Below are 19,658 nucleotides of genomic sequence, written 5' to 3' on the forward strand. Positions count from 1 at the left end.
CTTCTTTTAAAGGACTCCAGGAAGAGCATTAAGACCCGCCTGGGGCATGCCTCAGCTGAAACAGCCTAATCAGACGGCCTCACCCACAATGAACTTACACTCACACAATGGATTAGCTTTAAGAATATGATCTTTTCATGGGTCCGTTCAGTGTCAAACCATCACAGTTGTACTTCTGGACATGTATATTTATGACTTTCATAAGGGTTTCAGTCATGATTTCCTAAAATATTCATTCTGTCCCCTTTCCCTACTCTTCTCCTTCTGGGAGACAAACACATGTTTTTGTTTTTGTTTTTGTTTTTGCTCCAGGAATCAAACCTGGGTCTTCAGTTTGGCAGGCAAGAATTCTTACCACTGAGCCACTGTTGCAACACCATGACTCATGTGTTTTTGTGCTTTGTGCTGTCATTTAAATCCCTGAGACCCTGCTCAATTTTTCCCATTCTCTTCTTTATCTGTTCTTCTGTCTGTAAAATATCAGTTATCCTATCTTCTAGTTCGCTGATTCTTTCTTCTGCCTGTTCAAATCTGCTGTTGTATTCCTCTAGTATATTTTGATCTCTTTCTATTGTGCCTTTAATCTCCACAATTTCTGTTCTGTTTCTTTGCATACTTTCAAATTCCTCTTCATCTCACACGTTGTCCTTTTAATATCTATTATCTCTTTAGCCGTATTTTCCTTCATCTCCTTGAATTGATTTAGGAACTCTGTTGTACATCTTTGGTTAGTTGTTCCAAATTCTGTGTCTCCTCCATAGTTTTAATTTGTTCCCTTGACTGGACCTTATCTTCCTGCTTCTTAATATGGCTTGTAATTTTTTGCTGATATCCAAGCATTCGATTATCTTGATGTGTTTACACTGAAGGTCAGTTTCCTTCTCTTGCTTATGGCTTTATTGTTGATTGGCTTTGTGTTAAGGCTATTTTTTAAAAACTTATTAAACACAACACACAAACACAAACATTCTTACCATATGATCATCTCATTCCTGATATACAATTAACTCACAATATCATCACATAGCTGTATATTCATCATCATTATCATTTCTCAGAATATTTGCAGCAATTCAGAAAAAGAAATAAAAAGCGAATAGAAAAAAATTCATACATGCCATACCCCACCCCTCCCTCTCACCGATCACCAGCATTTCAATCTACTAAATTTATTTTAACATGTGTTCCCCATATTATCATTTATTTTTAACCCATATGTTTTACTTGGCTGTCCATAAGGCAGATAAAAGGAGCATCAGACACAAGGTTTTCACAATCACACAGTCACATTACAAAAGTTATATCATTATACAATCATCTTCAAGAAACATGGTTACTGGAACACAGCTCCACATTTCCAGGCAGTTCCCTCCAGCCTCTCCAATATACCTTAACTAAAAAGATGATGTCTGTATAATGCATAAGACTAACCTCCAGGATAACCTCTCAACTCTGTTTGGAATCGCTCAGCCATTGACACTTTATTTTGTCTCATTTTGCTCTTCCCCCTTTTGGTCGAGATGGTTTTCTCAATCCCTTGATGCTGAGTCCCAGCTCATTCCAGGATTTCTGTCCCACATTGCCAGGAAGGTCCACACCCCTGTGAGTCATGTCCCATGTAGAGAGGGGTAGGGCAGTGAGTTTGCTTGCCGTGTTGGCTGAGAGAGAGAGACCACATCTGAGCAACAAAAGAGGTTCTCTTGAGGGTGACTCTTAGGCCTAATTTTAAGTAGGTTTAGCCTATCCTTTGCAGGGATAAGTTTCATATGAACAAACCCCAAGACTGGGGGCTCAACCTATTGCTTTGGGTAGCCCCACTGCTTGTGAGAATCTCAAGAGTTCTCCACTTGGGAAAGTTGAATTTTCCCTCCCTCCCCCAAGGGGAATCTGCAAACACTTTTTTACTCACTGTTCAAATCACTCTGGGATTTATCAAGGCATCACTCTGGACAAACCTACAAAATCTCATGCCCTACTCAAGGTTCCATGTACTACGGTGTTCAGTTAAGCTGTCAACATAAGTTATATTAGGAGATGCACTAGTCAAAATATAAATTTTGTACCAAATAAGCATTTTTTGCTTTAGTCTCATACATAAGTTAAAGTTTTAAAATATGGATTACCATTTATTTTCAACACCCTTCAGTATTGATATTCCTTTGTTCTTCCTCATGCAAAAACACTTTTAGATCTGTACATTTAGTTGCTATCATTATACCTTCTAGGCATTCCTAGATATACCGTCTTAGTCTTTACGGTCTATCTTTCCTTCTGATTTTTTCTGTGCCCCCAGGCCTCATTTAGCTATCATTCTCACATTCAGCTTCATTCAGTGATCTAACATTACTGTATTACAGTTAGGTAGTATTGTGCTATCCATTTCTGAATTTTTACAATCAGTTCTGTTGCACAATCTGAATCCCTTCAGCTCCAATTACCCAATATTTACCTTATTTCTATCTCCTGATGGTCTCTGTTACCAACCGAAATTCTTCAAGTTCATTTACTAATGTCAGTTCATATCAGTGTGATCATACAGTATTTGTCCTTTTGTTTCTGGCTAATCTCACTCAGCATAATGTCCTTAAGGTCCATCCATGTTGTTACATACTTCATAAGTTTATTCTGTCTTACAGCTGTATAATATTCCATCGTGCGTACATACCACAGCTTGTTTAACCACTCTTCTGTTGATGGACGTTTTGGCTGTTTCCATCTCTTAGCAGTTGTAAATTATGCTGCTATAAACATTGGTGTGCAGTTAAGGCTATTTTTTGATGCTTGGTTCAATTTATTCTAGACCTTTAGAACAGCCCAAGTTTGTTTAAGAATGAACAGAGAGAAACAAGTGCTAGAGAGAAAATGCTGAGAGAGAGAGATGTCCCAATTCACTGTCAGTAGGGAAATGAGAGGTCTAGCCCCTTGGAGGGTGGTTCCACAAGAGGCTAGGGGTAGAGTTACCAGATAATCCTGGAACCCCATTGCTCAGTTTATACCTGGAGGAACTAAGTGTGTGAACATGAATGGACATTTAACACTGGTGTTTCTGGCAGCAGTGTTCATGATCCACAATGAATGGAGGTGGCCCTTATAAGGATACAACAGCTGAGGAATGGAAGAGGGAACTCTGGTGTATACATACAAGGGACTGCTGAGTGGCCACAAGAAGGAAAGAAATTGTGAGGCATGCAACTAGATGAATGAACTTTAAAAGATGTATGTTGAATGAAATGTCAGGAACAAAAAGACAAATATTATTCTGGTTCAATCATATGGACTAACTATAATATAAAAATTTGGTGAACTGAAGTTGAGAGCATGGTTTATCAGGTTGGGGCTTTTGTAAAGGGTCCTGTATTGTAAGCTCTTACAGCAGTCACATTTATCCAGGAGGTGTAACTGTTATTTCTAAATTCTGAGATACTACTGAGCTGTTTGTACATAATATGGTCTTTCCCAGAAACTCCTGGTATTTATGTGACACTTGAGACTTAGAATTAGAGCTCCGAAAAAGCAGTATCCCATACAGAAACTGTTAAAAAAAAAAGTTGAAAAAGTGATCAGACATGTCAAGTAAAGACATGAATGAAGCTGATTTGGATAAGTCTAAGGTATATCAGAAGACTGGGTCAAGGACGATATCATCCATGCTTTAAAACTTCAACTTCTGTGTGAGATTAAAGGGAGAGATGTTTATTTGGTGCAAAATTTGTATTTTGGGTAGTGCATTTCCTAATTTAACTTGTATGGTCAATTTAGTTAACACTGTAAGTACATGGAATCTTGACTAGGGCAAGTCCAGTTCAGTGTGATGCCCTAATAAATCCCAGAGTGATTTGGACAGTAAATAAAGAAGTATTTGCAAAGTCCCCTTGGTGGAATAGGGACTTTGGAAAATTTCTGATATTCTAGCAAGCAGTGGGGACAACAAAATCAATGGGCTGGGTCCTCAATCTTGGGGGTTGCCCTTATGAAATTTATTCCTGCGAAGGATAGGCTAAGCCTACTTAAAATTAGACCTAAGAGTCACCCCCAGAGAACCTCTTTTGTTACTCAGATATGGCCTCTCTTTCTAAGCTGACACAGCAAATGAACTCAGTGCTCCCCCCACCCTTATGTGAGACATGAGACCCAGGAGTATAAACCTCCCTGGCAATGTGGGGCAGAAATCCTGGAATGAGCTGGGACTCAGCATCAAGGGATTGAGAAAACTTTCTTGATTAAAAGGGGGAAGAGAAAATGAGACAAAATAAAGTGTCAGTGGCTAAGATATTTCAAACAGAGTCAAAAGGTTATCCTGGAGGTTATTCTTATGCGTTATATAGATATTCCCTTTTTAGTTTATGGTGTATTGGAGTGGCTGGAGGGAAGTACCTGAAACTGCAGAGCTGTGTTCCAGTAGACTTGTTTCTTAAAGATGATTATATAATGATATAGCTTTTACAATGTGACTGTGTGATTGTGAAAACCTTGTTTCTGATGCTCCTTTTAGCTAGGGTATGGACAGATGAGTAAACAATACGGATAAAAAATAAACAAATAATAGGGGGAACAAAGGTTAAAATAAATTGGGTAGATGGAAATACTAGTGGCCAATGAGAAGGAGGGGTGAGGAGTATGACATATATGAGTTTTTTATTTTTTCTTTTTTATTTCTTTTTCTGGAGTGATGGCAAATGTTCAAAAAAATCATGGTGATGAATACAAAACTATGTGATGGTATTGTGAGCCATGATTGTATACCATTGTGGTAGTTAGATTCAGGTGTCATCTTGGCCAGATGAAGATACCTAGTTCAATTGCTGTGAACGTGAGTCAATGGCATGTGAACCTCAACTGTTGCTGATTACATCTGCAGTTGGCTAGGAGGTGTGCCTGCTGCAATGAATGATGTTTGATTTAATTGGCTGGTGCTTAAATGAGAGAGAGCAATGTGGCACAGCCCAAGCAGCTCAGCATACCTCATCTCAGCACTCACAGCTCAGCCCAGGCCTTTGGAGATGCAGAAAGAAATCAGCCAGGGGAAAGTTGTTGAAACCCAGAGGCCTGGGGAGAAGGCCAGCAGAGATCGTTCTGTGCCTTACCCTGTAAGAAACAACCTCAGTTGAAAGTTAGCTGCCTTTCTTCTGAAGAACTAATGAAATAAATCCCATTTTATTAAAAGCCAATCTGTCTCTGGCGTTTTGCATTCCAGCAGCTAGCAAACTACAACAACCATGTATGGAATGTTTGTATGTTAAGAATGTTTATATGTTGTTTTATCAATAAATTAAAAAAAAATTATAGCCCAAGTTTAACTGATCAAATTTTTTCAGCTCTTATTCATCTGATTCTTGTCCTAATATATGTGGTAGAATTTTTAAGATTGCACTTTTTGTGCAATTGTTTCACCTCCAGGAGCAAGCTTCCTTTCCTCTATTCCTTCTCTGGGAATCCTGTTCTATTCTGTTTGTTTTTGTTTTTCCTCTACAGTTTTTTACTCTCCTTTCTTGTCTCTAGCTGCTTTTGCCTGGAGGTCAGATTCTCAGAGTAGGGTCACCCTAAGGAGGACTTTCCCAAGTCAGTCTTTCCCATCCCAAATGGGGCCAGGGACCCATGAAGGGGTGCAGACTGGCTTCAAAGTGCCCTTGTGAGGGGATCAGAAAGGATCCCAAAAGCCTCTCTAATGGCTCTCCATGCTGTGCTTTCCTGGCCTGCCCCACTAATGCAGCCCATTCAACTAACTGTTCCTTGTAGCCTTGAGGAAACACTGCATCTTTAAATCTCCACACCTCCAACACTGAAGGGGCAGGTTTGAAACAATCGCTGCCACTGCCTTTGTCCGGGGTGAGGTGAAACAGTAGCTAAGGGCTGGGACCCAGCAACCCAAATTTGCTCATCAAAAACTGTGATCTTTTATTCTTGCAAGCAGTGTGGACAACCAAAGCTACAGGCTGAGCCCCCAGTCTTGGGGTTTGTTCATATGAAACTTAACCCCACAAAGGATAGGTCAAGTCTACTTAAAATTTAGGCCTAAGAGTCACCCCCAAGAGAGCCTCTTTTGTTGCTCAGAGGTGGTCTCTTCCTCCAGCCAACATGATGAGCAGTCTCACCACCCTCCCCCTCTCTGCGTGGGACATGACTCCCAGGGGTGTGGACCTTCCTGGCAACATGGGACAGAGATCCTGGAATGAGCTGGGACTCAGCATCAAGGGACTGAGAAAAACCCTAGAATGAACTGAGACTTAACATCAAGGGATTGAGAGAACCTTCTTGACCCAAAGGGGGAAGAGTGAAATGAGACTGTCAATGGCTGAGAGATTCCAAACAGAGTCGAGAGGTTATCCTGGAGGTTATTCTTACGCATTAAGTAGATATCACCTTGTTGTTCAAGATGTAGTGGAGAGGCTGGAGGGAACTGCCTGAAAATGTAGAGCTGTGTTCCAGTAGCCATGTTTCTTGATGATAATTGTATAATGATATAGCTTTCACAATGTGACTGTGTGATTGTGAAAACCTTGTGTCTGGTGCTCCTTTTATCTACCATATCAACAAAAGAGTAGAACATATGGAATAAAAATAAATAATAGGGGGAACAAATGTTAAAATAAATTTAGTTTGAAATGCTAGTGGTAAATGAAAGCGAGGGGTAAGGGGTATGGTATGTATAACTTTTTTTTCTCTATTATCATTTTATTTCTTTTTCTGTTGTCTTTTTATTTCTTTTTCTAAATTGATGCAAATGTTCTAAGAAATGATGAATATGCAACTATGTGATGATATTAGAATTACTGATTATATATGTAGAATGGAATGATATCATATTGTTTTGTTTGTTGTTAATTTTTTTTTAATTAATTAAAAAAAAAACTGTGATCAGTGACTGGCTGTGCCCACCTCTGTTCTTGAGGAAGAGGATTTTTACATCCCTTTCTGCCACCAATAAGCTAGTGAGGGACGGGACACCAAGGAAGCCCACAGTGATTATAGGGAATGGGTGCCAGCAGCTGCTGCATGGAGAGAGAGCAACTCATTGTTTTTTACTGTTCTAGTTTGCAAGCTACTGGAATGCAATAGACCAGAAATGGAATGCCTTTTAAAAAGGGGAATTCATTAAGTTGCAAGTTACAGTCCTAAGGCTGTGAGAATGTCCAAATTAAAACGAGGCTATAGAAACGTCCAATCTAAGGTATCCAGTGAAAGATACCTTGGTTCAAGAAGGTCAATGACATTTAGGTTTTCTGTGTCAACTGGAAAAGCACATGGCTAGCTTTCTCTTCTGGCTTCTTGTTTCATGAAGTTCCCATTGGGCATTTTCATTCTTCATCTCCAAAGGTCTTTGGCTGAGTGCGTTCTTGTGGATCTTGTGGCTCTTAACCTTTTTCCAAAATATTTCCTCTTCTAAAGGATGCTGGTAAACTAATCAAGACCACCTGGAATGGGTGTAGCTACATCTCCCTCTAGTCAAAGGTTAATACCCACAATTGGCTGTGTCACATCTCTGTGCAGATAATCGAATCAGGTTTCCAATGTACAGTGCTGGATAGGGATTAAAAGAAATGGCTACCTCCACAAAATAGATCAGGATTAAAACATGGCTTTTCTAGGGTACATAATTCTTTCAAACCTGTACAAAGTCTCTTCCTACAGCTCTTCCCTGGATCCTATATGGTGTTCTTCTGGCCTCCAGCACCCCAGAACAATTATTTCAGACAACTCCTGTCTATTTGATAGTTTCGGTGGAAGGACTGAGTCCTGGAGCTTCCTACTCTGACATCTTCCCTGGAAATCTCACCATCTAGTTTTAGAGCATCTCTATCACCTCAAACCAATGTATTTTTATTCCTGATAATCCTATGGCTTCCTCCCATGAGATCAAAGGCATTCATTTCTTCATGTGCAGTGTATAACCAGCAGAGAATGGGGGAATCATTGCTTGTCTTTGAATTTCAAAATAGAGAATGTTAAATCCCCAGTGGAACAATAGTCAGAAAGTAGTGAATGACTTTGATTTCTTAAGAACTAATCCTTGTTGAGAGATAAAAAAAGGATTTTCTTATAATATTCATTGCTGGACCTTCCATATTAAGAGCCAAGTCTGAAAGACTAGACCCTTTCCAAATAAAATCATGGTTGTGTTAATTAAAAGGAAGAGGAGAATAAATATTGAAAAGAAAAGGTAGCCGTATGTCCTCAGCCCCAGAGAGCCTTCTCTAGCTCAGTAAGGTTGGGGTGGGGCCCAAGAGTTTTAGTTTTACAAGCTCTCCAGGTGATTCTAATGTTCAGCCAGGTATGGGAAATTCTTACATCATGGAAGAGGGAGGGAGTGAAAGGGTCAGAGAAAAAGAGGAAATGGCAGGCAAAGGTACTAAGGGTCAAGTTGGAAGAGAAATAAACCTGGCATATTAGCTGTATCCAGCCCAAATTAGTTGAAAAATGAGATGACAATCTTTGCAGACAGTGCATGAGGAAATTGGGCCAGATGAAGTCCCCAGAGAGAAGCCAGTCAGAAGCCTTTCCGTGGGCATGCCTTCATTCACTCATCTGTCCATCTATCCACTCATCCTTTTAGCTTAATGAATGCCTACCATGTACCCAGTACTCATCCTTATTGAAGAGATTTGCAAAAATGAGAGTTATTTCTATTGCCCCTGCATTTTCAAAGCAACTATTGCACCTGCATTTTCAAAGCAATTTTCATCAAAATCTTTCATTGGGGATGGTGCAACAGTGGCTCAGTGGCAGAATTATTGTCTGTCATGCCGGAGACCTGAATTTGATTCCCAGAGCCTGCCCATGCCAAAAGAAAAAAAAATCCTTCATTGGCTCTGTTCTAGAATAAAAAACAAGATTTTAACTTGGCCTATGAGACCCTGCTTGTTTTGGCACATCGTATCTCTTTGGCTGTGTTCCGTTCCCTCTAACCTGAGTGCCAGTTTCACTGGCTGTCTTTCAGTTTCTCTAATGCTCTGAGCTCTTTCCTTTGTCATGGCCTTTGCACCTGCTATTTCCTCTGTCTGGAATTCTTTCCAGTCCACTCTACACCTGGCTAAAGTCCTATTCATCTGTCACATCTCAGCTTAAATGGACGCTCTAAGGGAGACTCCCTTACCTATTGTGCTGGTTTAAAATGATGTATGTACCCTAGAAAAGCGATGTTTTAAACCTAATCCCATTTTGTAAAGGCAGCCATTTCTTCTAATTCCTATTAAGTATTGTATGTCTGAAACTGTAATTGGATCATCCCCTGGAGATGTGATTTAATCAAGAGTGTTTGTTAAGCTGGATTAGGTGGAGGCATGTCTCCGCCCATTTGGGTGGGTCTTGATTAGTTTACTGGAATCCTATAAAAGAAAGTGACAAGAGAAAAAGTCAGGAAATTCAAAGAGAGCAGAGAATACTGCAGCACTACGAAGCAGAGTGTCCACCAGCCAGTGCTTTGGAGATGAAGGAGAACGCCTCCCGGGGAGCTTCATGAAATAGGAAGCCAGGAGAGAAAGCTAGCAGATGATGCCGTGCTCACCATGTGCCCTTCCAGCCAAGAGAGAAACTGTGACTGTGTTCACCATGTGCCTTTTCACTTGAGAGAGAAATCCTGAACATCATTGGCCTTCTTGGACCAAGGTATCTTTCCCCGGATGCCTTTGATTGGACTTTTCTATAGACTTGTTGTAAGTGGGACATTTTCTTGGCCTTAGAACTGTAAACTAGCAGCTTATTAAGTTCCCCTTTTTAAAAGCCATTCCAGTTCTGGTACATTGCATTCTGGCAGCTAGCCAATTAGAACACCCATAGACCAGGCTAAATATTCTATAATTACCCAGACTTCTCCATCATTACCTGTAACACAATTCAGCCATTTGTGTAGTCATTTGCTTAATGTATGCCTCCTCCAGTAGAATAAAAGCACCATATGTGCAGATGCTTTTTCACTCACCACTGTAACTCTGAAACCCAGAATGACTGACTGACTGACTGACTGACTGACTGAATAATTTAATCTCACTTGACTTTCACAATGATCCATAGGTTTGGTGGAGCAGGATAGAGAGCGGGGATTTTTCCTATGGTCCAAAAAAAAAGTGGGCACAGAGATGTGAATAAAGTATCGTACTCATGCAGAGTGATTTGTCCAAGCTATCTTTCCTGGATGCCTTAGTTTGAACATTTTTATGGCCTTAGAACTGTAAACTAGCAACTTATTAAAAAGCCATTCTGTCTCTGGTGTACTGCGTTCCGGCAGTCTGCAGACTAGAACAGGGGTTATACCCTCACTCTCAGCCTTCTGATCTTTCCTTTCACTTGTTCCCTTGTAAATCTCATTCACCCTGAAATCTGTTGCTCTATTTAGAGCCCCTTTTCTGAACGCCCATAATGCATCTTCCGTTGCTGCCTGATGGCCTGTAGCACCTTAAATTCAACATGTCTAACCCGAAACTCTCAATCTCTTTGAAACCAGTTTCCCTCAGCACTTTCCTGTTTCTGGGAGGGCAACGATTCCTCTTCCAGTAACCAGGCTTAAAGTCGCAGATCACTATTGACTCTCTCCTCCTGGACGTTCCTCATCTTATCACTGTATCAACTAAGAATCTTTTGGTTGCAAAAAAATCCAACTCAAATTGGCTTATGCAGATTTTTTTTTCCTCACATAACTGGGAAGTCTAAGGGTATCCTGATATGAGGCCTGGATGAGTACAGGAGCACAAATTATGCCATGAGTAACCCTGGCTTTTTCTACTTCCTAGCTCTGTTTTCTTTATGTGGGCTCTATTCTCAGGCAAGTTTGTCTGCTCGTGTGATAAAACGACTGCCAGCAGGTCCAGACCTATATCAGATCCTCTTGGCAACACCAGTGGAAAGAGAGTTCCTTGCTCTTGAATGACAGAAGAAAACTTCCAGATTGGCTTTCACTCTGAGTAGATCATGTGCCAACCCCCCATTCGGTTCCTGGGGGTCAGAACATGGGGTAGGAGAAGTGCCGCCCTGAGCTCTGTGTGGTGTGGGCTGGAGTCACACCCACACCACACAGAGACAGGGGCAGGACATTCTCTCAGAAACAGGGCTTGGGTTTTCGGAATTAGAAAAGATTTATGCTGGGTAAGACATCAGCTATGGAGATCCCTGTCATGGTCTACATGAGAGATGACTGATCAAACTCTGAACAGATAAGTGGTGTAGGTACTTAAAATGGTGAAGGGAAAGGTTTTAGTCACATTTAGGCATTATAGTCAACAAGACTCTGGAGGAGGGCAAGGGAGAGACAGATGACGCACATTTCTGACTTAGATAATTAGTGGATGGTTAGTGCCTCCCCTGAGACTGGAAATAGCTTTTTTTTTTTTTTTTTTTGACCTGTGCAGACACCGGGAATTGAACCTGGGTCTCGGCATGGCAGGTGAGAATTCTGCCACTGAGCCACCATTGCACCACCTGGGAACAGCTTTGGAGAGATGAGTTGATTTTATGTGTTGATTTTTTTTCTCTAAAAATAAAGTTTATTTATCAAAAAAAGGCCATCATTTTATTAGACATTTATTCAATTAACATATACAAATGGACAATAGGCATATGAAAAGATGTTCAACATCATTAGTTATTAGGGAAATCCACATCAACACCACAGTAAGATAGCACCCCACACTCACTAATATGTCTATAATAAAGACAATAATAAATATTGAAGATGTGGACAAATGGGGACCCGAACATCCCTGGTAGAACTGTAAAATGACAGAGGAACCCTGGGAAACAGTCTGGCAGTGCCTCAACATGTTAAACAGAAAGTTTCCATATGACCTAGAAGTTCCACCCGTAGGCATACACCTAAGAGAATTGAAAACATATGTCCACACAAAAACTTGTACATGAGTATTTAGAACAGCATTATCATAATAGTAAAAAAGGGGATACAATTCAAATATCCATCAACTGACGAGTGGATAAACAAAATGTGATTTAACTAGGCAATGGAAGATTATTCAATCATAAAGAGAAGTGAAGTACTGATGCATGCTACAACGTGCCCTAACCTTGGAAACATGGTGCAAGCAAAAAGAAAACAGTTACAAAAAGCAACATACTACACAATTCCACTCACATGAAGTTTTCAGAACAGGCAAATCCATAGAGAAAAAAGGTGTATCTATGATTGTCAGGGGCTAGGTGGAAAAGGAAATGGGGAGTGACTGCTAATGGATATGAAGTTCATTTTTAGGGCAATGATAACCTTCTGAAATTACATAGTGGTGCTGGTTGCATAACTCTGTGAATATATTAAAGTCCACTGAATTGTACACGCTAAAACTGTGAATTGCCTGGTATGTGAATTATACCTCAATAAAGTTATTTTTAAAAGGAAGATGAAATAAAAACATATTCAGACCAACAAACTTCAGGGGAAAGCAGAAACAATTATTTAAGGTATAACGGTTATAAAGTAAAATGATTTGATGTCATTCCAAATACTTAATTAGGAGAAGATTCCGTTTTCATCTTCTGTCCTTACTATTGCTAATTTTAAAAGGGCTTGCCCAGTTAACATAAGGCCTGAAGTTTTCACATCATATCCTCGAATGACTTCTCTTGGGGCTGGGTTACTGATACCATTTTTTAAAAACTTTTTTTATTGTATAACGTAACATATATACGAAGCAAAGAAAGAAAAAAGTCATAGTTTTCAAAGCACTCTTCAACAAGTAGTACAGGACAGATCCCAGAGTTTGTCATGGGCTACCATACAATCCTCTCAGATTTTTCCTTCTAGCTGCTCCAAAATATAGGCGACTAGAAGGAATAACTATTTTTTTTTATCATCACAATCGACTTTTTCTTTTTTGTGAAAAGCAACATATATACAAAAAAAAAAAAAAGCAATAAATTTCAAAGCACGGCACCACAATTAGTTGTTGAAGATATTTCAGCATTTGGCATGGGTTACAATTCCAAAATTTTAGGTTTTTACTTCTAGCTGCTCTAAGATACTAGAGACTAAAAGATATATCAATTTAATGATTCAGCAATCATATCTTCTCAGTGTAACTCCATCATCGCCTTTGATCTTTCTATTCCTCTCTTTATGAGTGTTTGGGCTATGGCCATTCTAACTTTTTCATGTTGGAAGAGGCTGTCAGTAATATGGGGTAGGGAGATGGAACTATCTGATGTTCTGGAGAAGCTGGCCCCTCTAGGTTTCAGGACTTAATCTGGTCCAGGGACCCATTTGGAGGTTGTAGATTTCTGGAAAGTTACTCTAGTGCATGGAACCCTTATGGAATCTTATATATTGCCCTAGGATTGGCTGGGATGGTTTGGGTTGGGGTTTGGCAAGTTATGATAGGTAGCAATGTCTAACTGAAGCTTGTGTAAGAGTGACCTCCAGAGCAGCCTCTTGATTCTATGTAAACTCTCTCTGCCACTGATACTTCATTAGTTACATTTCTCTTCTCCCTTTTGGCAGGATGGCATTGTTGATCCCATAGTGCCAGGGCTGGACTCATCCCTGGGAGTCATCTCCCATGCCTCCAGGGAGACTTTCACCCCTGGGTGTCATGTCCCACGTAGGGGGAAGGATAATGATTTCACTTGCAGAGTTGCACTTAGAGAGAGTGAGGCCACATCTGAGCAACAAAAGAGGTCCTTCAGAAGTAACTCTTAGGCATACCTATAGGTAGTCTAAGCTTCTCTGCTACCTACATAAGCTTCACAAGAGTAAGCCTCAAGATCAAGGGCTGGGCCTATTGATTTGGGTGTCCCTAAAGTTTGACACAATATCAGAGGATTCCCTGATGGTAGAGTTTAGTAGTTCCATATTTTTTTCTCCCATCCCACAAGGGACTTTGCCAATACCTTTTGATTATCTGCTTAATATACTCTAGGATGTATCCAAGCATCACATTAAGGATTAAAGGACCTCTTTCTTATTCTGGGCTCTCTGTGTTTCAGTTGTTCAAATAAGCTATACATATAGGTTGGGTTTGATTATTTGCTACAGAAAATTTAGGTTCCAGACCAAATAAACCTTTCTCCCTTCGGTCTCAAAGAGTATGTGTGGTTCTAAAATACAGACAATGTCTTTCTTACCCCTCTATTCTGAATTACTTTAACCCCAACCTAATCTACTTTGTTCTTATCGCTAAATACCAGGTTATATATATATATTTTCAAAATTCAGAAATAATAATTATCACTCTGGACTAAATATGTCTGCTATAAGAGCTTACAATCTAGGCCCCTGTTTTCTTATAAGCATTTTCTAAAGGAGACCATACCACAATTGTTCTCTTGTTTCTGGCTTATATTGCCTCACCAAATGTCCCACACTTTCATTCACATCGTTTGCATGTCTCACAACTTCGTTCCTTTTTGTAGCAGCATAATATTCAATCATATGTACACACCATGATCCGCCAATCTACTTCTCAGTCAGTGCATCCTTCACCCACCTGGATTCATCAGGCATCATGTAGAGGGCCCAAACTCCACAGTCCATTCGCACTCTCAATTTTAGATAATTTCATTGTTCCCAAGAGAAAGATAACCAGTAAACACACCCTCACCAAATAGGAGCTCTAAATCTCCTCTTAACTCTTGTCCCTTTACCCATTATTTATCTCTGCTGTTGCTGTGGTACTGCTGTTTTCCTTTTAAACATAGCCCATAACATGCAATAGCAGTTTTCCCCCTGCACCCTGGATTTTTTTTTTGTACATGAATCATACCTTTGAAATAGTTCATTCATGAACTAATTTATATTTCTCATGTTACTCAGTGGGACACATAGGCCTGTACAACCCCTTTCAATCATGTTCACCTTCAATATGGTAATATTACTTATAGACCCACTAGAGAACCGCCTTCATGCCTATCTATTCTCTTACATTTGACTGCAACCTTATTAGTTAACCCTTCACTCATCTCTAGATTCTATGCATCTTTCAGTCCCCTATATTCTGTATTATAAGCCTCTGGTTTTGCCTTTTCCATGGTCATAAAAGTGGGGTCATACAGTATCTATCCTTTCATTTCTGGCTTATTTCACTCAGCATTATGTCCCCAAGGCTCATCCATCTTGTCATGTGCTTCAGGACGTCATTTTGTCTTACTACTGCATAATATTCCATCGTATATATGTATCACAGTTTGTTAATCCATTCATCTGCCAATGGGCATTTGGTTTGTCTTCATCTTTTGGCGATTGTGAATAATGCTGCTATGAACACTGGTGTGCAAATGTCTGTTTGTGTCATTGCTTTCAGCTCTTCTGGGTATATACCAAGTAGTGCTATTGCTGGGTCATAGGGCAATTTCCTAAGGAACTGCCAGTCTGTTTTCCATAGTGGCTGCCCCATTATACGTTCCCACCAGCAGTGCATTAATGTTCCAATTTCTGCACATCCTCTCCAACATTTACAGTTTCCTGTTTGTTTAATAGCAGCCACTCTTATAGGTGTGAGGTGCTATCTCACCGTAGTCCCAATCTGCACTTCTCCCATAGCCAACGAAAATGAGCATCTCTTCATGTGCTCTTGAACCATCTGCATTTGCTCTTCACAGAAATATCTATTCATATCTTTAGCCCATTTTATAATTGTGTTGTTTATTCTTTTGTTGTTGAGTTGTATGATTTCTTTATCTATACAGGATAGCAAACCTTTTTCTGATGTGTGATTTCCAAATGTTTCCTCCCATTGAGTTGGCTGCCTCTTCACCTTTTTGACAAAGTCTTTTGAGGTGCAGAAGTATTTGATTTTGAGGAGTCCCCATTTATCTAATTTTTTCTTTTGTTGCTTGTACTTTGGGTGTCAAATTTAGGAAGCTACCTCCTATTACTTGGTCTTGAAAATATTTCCCTACATTTCCTTCTAGAAGCTTTATGGTGTTAGTTCTGATATGTAGGTGTTTGATTTACTTTGAGGTAATTTTTGTATAAAGTGTAAGGTGGAGGTCCTCTTTCATTCTTTTGGTTATTGATATCCAGTTCTCCCATGCCCATTTATTGAAAAGACCATTTTGTCCCAGTTCAGTGGATTGGGGGGCCTTGTCAAAAATAAGCTGCCCATAGATTTGTGATCTATTTCTGCACTCTCAATTTGATTCCATTGGTCAATACTTCTATCTTTGTGTCAGTACCAAGGTGTTTTGATTATGTGGCTTTATCATAGGATTTTTCTTCCTTTCTTTTTTTTTTCATATGGACAGGCACCAGGAATTGAACCAGGTCTCCAGCATGGCAGGCAAACACTCTACCACTGCGCCACCATTGCCCACCCTTTATCACAAGTTTTAAAGTCAGAGAATGTTAATCCTCCCACTTCGTTCTTCTTTTTAGGATGCCCTTAGGTATTCAGGGTCTCTTTCCCTTCCAGATGAATTTGATAACTAGCTTTTCCAAGTCTTCAAAGTAGGTTGTTGGAATTTGATTGGTACTGTAGATCAATTTGGGTAGAACTGACATTTTAACTATATTTAGCCTTCTGTGGTATCTGCTATTTTTCTTCTTATTCTTTCAAATTCCTCTTTATATTCTAGTCTTTTTTTTTTTTATCTCCTTTATGTTATTAGCCATCCCATTTGTTTTATTTAGTAGAGTTATATGAACATGTCTGATTAGTTGTTCCAACGTCTGTGTCTCCTCTGGTGTTTTAATTTGGTCATTAGGCTGGGCTATATCTGTCTGCATTGTGATGTGCTCAGTGATCTTCTGATGTTTTCGCTGCATGTAAATATCTTGATTGATTTATTGTGAAAGTTGATTTCCTTCAGTAGTCTAAAGCCTTGTGTTTGCAGGATGGATCTGTAGCGGGATGCAGGGCACCTGGCTGGGCACAACTGTTCTTTGATCATCTATACCTGTTGCAGCACAGGTATAGATGCAGGTTGGGGATGCTATGATGGTGCCTTTGAACGTGGGTGCCTAGCAGCTGGGGAGGATGTGCTGGTGCAGATGCACCGGTTTCGAGGGTGTTGCCCCGGTTTGCGCTGGTCTAGGGCATGGGGCCCTTTGTGCGCATGCGCAGAGCTTTGGCAGTGGGTTGGCCTTAGGCCTGCATGGTTGGCAGGCAGATGTGACCTGCCTGTATAGGTTAGCGCTTTCCCAGAGCTGAGGGTGTGACTGGGGGTCGTGTGCATAGGAGTGTCATAAACTGATGTGCCTGTGCAGAGAGCTCAGGGGTGCGGGGTGCGGCTGCATGACTGTATGGGCTGGGGGCAGGTGTAGCCTGGGTATGGAGGTAAGCCTCTGCAGCCTTTATGTGTTGGTGACATCCTGCTGGGAGCAGGGAGGGGGAGGTAGTGCTCGGGAGGGGTGCAGGAGAGGTGGGTTGGGCTTCAATTGGGGTGGGGGTGCAGGGTGGGTACACGCCTGAGGGGTTGGCGGAGCGGGGGGGGCGCTTGGAGCGCGGGGAGTGGGGGCGGGTGATGGGGTTCAGGAGCGTGCAGTGAGTTGCAAGTAGTGGGGCTCCACTGGTGAGAGTAGCGCATTCACGAAACGCAGCTTGGCTTACTTCCTAGTCCTGTCTCTCAGTCTGTGCACTCCTGCGAGCTCCTGGCTTCCGTGTTACACTCCGGTTGTCTGCTTCTCTGTTCCCCAGCTCTTGCAATCAGGGTTGCCCCATGTGGTGCAAAAGACTCTCCCAGGTCGGTTACACACTGGAATCGCCGCCCAGTCACCCTTCCGTACCTTCTGTAACTTTTCCTTGGAGCAGGGTTGAACTCCATCTGTCTTATTCTGCTGTTTTCCTACAACTCCCTCATGTGTTGATTTTGAGGTGTTTGAGATCTTAAGTGGATATGTCCCATTAATGTGGGCTGGACAGATGAACGCGGGGTTATCAGTCACAGGTGATAGCTGAAGTTGCAGGAATAAGTGGAAATACACCCTGAAGAGTGTGCATAATGGGAGGAGGGCCAGGGATCTAGGCCAGTGACCATGTTTAAGGGAACAGTATAAGAAAATGCAGAAGGCAAATAAAAACTAACACTGGTCCTTCTCATTTAGCAACTACAAAATACCCAGCAACTTTAGTGAGTACAGCTTCACTGAAGTGGTAAAGGCACAAACTGGGATTAGGGAGAAACAAGGGTGGGATGGGAATGGAGGAAATACTGAGAATTTTGAGTGAGGATACACCTCTGAAGTAGCTCGGCCATGTGGGGAAGAATAGGCCTTACTTTACAGTGGCTTTTCTCTATTGAATTTATTTCTTGTGCCTATTAACCAATACATAAATTGCTTTGAATTGCATTGATTTGCCTTTGTCTTAAAAGCATGCACATCCATTCCACATCTCCACATGAGGCAGTAAGTTCCTGAAAGAAGAGTGTGACAATTTTTGTGAAGCCCATAAGGACAGTGCTTGGTTCATGGTAAGAAAAAGTTATTTGTCAATTGATAAAACATTGACTGGGAGGCTGGAGGAAAGGGTCTCAGTGTTCTGGTGACTGACTACACAGGTTTTCTCCCAGCCTGGGAAAGAAACAACCAAAGTGAGACAAACTCCAGGAAGACCTTGTCAAGCTCAGTGAGTTAAAACTCTCCAAAAGGGGCAAATGATTACAGGGCTGTGGGGTCCTTCAGTGTTTTGAGGGCTACCTGGTGTTCATCAAGCAGAATGAAATCTTTAGGGTGCATCAGAGTACTCAATGGTGGTTAGGATATCTGACCTGTCTCAATAAGACCAAGTAACAGGACTGCTTCATTACAAAAAAAAAAAGGAAAAATTTAAGTGTCTCATAGTGGATTTTTCTGGTTCTTGTATTCAATAGGAAAACATCCAAAATGATTAAATGAGGCAGTGTGACATCAGGAAAACAGCATTTGAGTTGGAGTCAAAAGACGAGGCTCTCTGTATAGCTTTGGCATTAGCTGAGGGCCCTTGGGCAAGCTGTTAGACCTTTCTGAGGTTGTGTTCTAATCTGCAACGAGGAATAAAATCTACAGTCCCAACCTCAACAAATTCCAGTGAATGGCTCACAGAGTGTCCTATCCTTCCTATCTCACTTATTCAGTAAGGACCAAAGAATTATGTTTCAAAAATGTGATGAACAGCAAAGCACTATGTTCAGAAGTTCACTACTTCATTTACTACAAATCTGCAAGGTTCAACTTAAATCATGTTTAACAGGCGCCACCCTGCTTCCCTCACCTCTCTGACCCAGTATCTCCTTAGACAACTGATATTTCAGTTAAGTTTGTGGTCAGTTCAACTATATACCCCCTAACAGTCATGTTCTTAATCTTAATTCATGTTCCTGCAGGTGTGAACACATTTGTAAATAGAACACTTTGAAGAAATATTAGTTAAGGTGTGGCCCAAATGATTCAGGTGGGTCTTCATCTGTAATTACTGGAGTTCTTTATAAGTAGAAGAAATTTGTATGTAGTGAGTCACAAGAGCGAGAAGCTAGAAGTCAGGGGAAACTACAAGAGCACACGTGAGGAAAGAGAGATCGCCATGGGACGGGAAGCAGAGATGCAAGCCACAGAACCCCAAGGACTGTGACAAGCCAGTCTCAGAATGCTACAGACTCCAAGGAAAAGGCACTGCCTCGCCAACACCCTGATTTTGGACTTCCAAACCACGAGCCAATAAATTCTTGTTGTAAAGCCAACCCACTGTGTAAGCAGCCTGGCAAATGAAGACAGATGTGGAGCAAGAGGTTTTAAAGATTAGAATCAAAGT

This window comes from Tamandua tetradactyla, chromosome 7 (assembly GCF_023851605.1).
Source record: "Tamandua tetradactyla isolate mTamTet1 chromosome 7, mTamTet1.pri, whole genome shotgun sequence".
Lineage (NCBI taxonomy): Eukaryota > Metazoa > Chordata > Mammalia > Pilosa > Myrmecophagidae > Tamandua > Tamandua tetradactyla.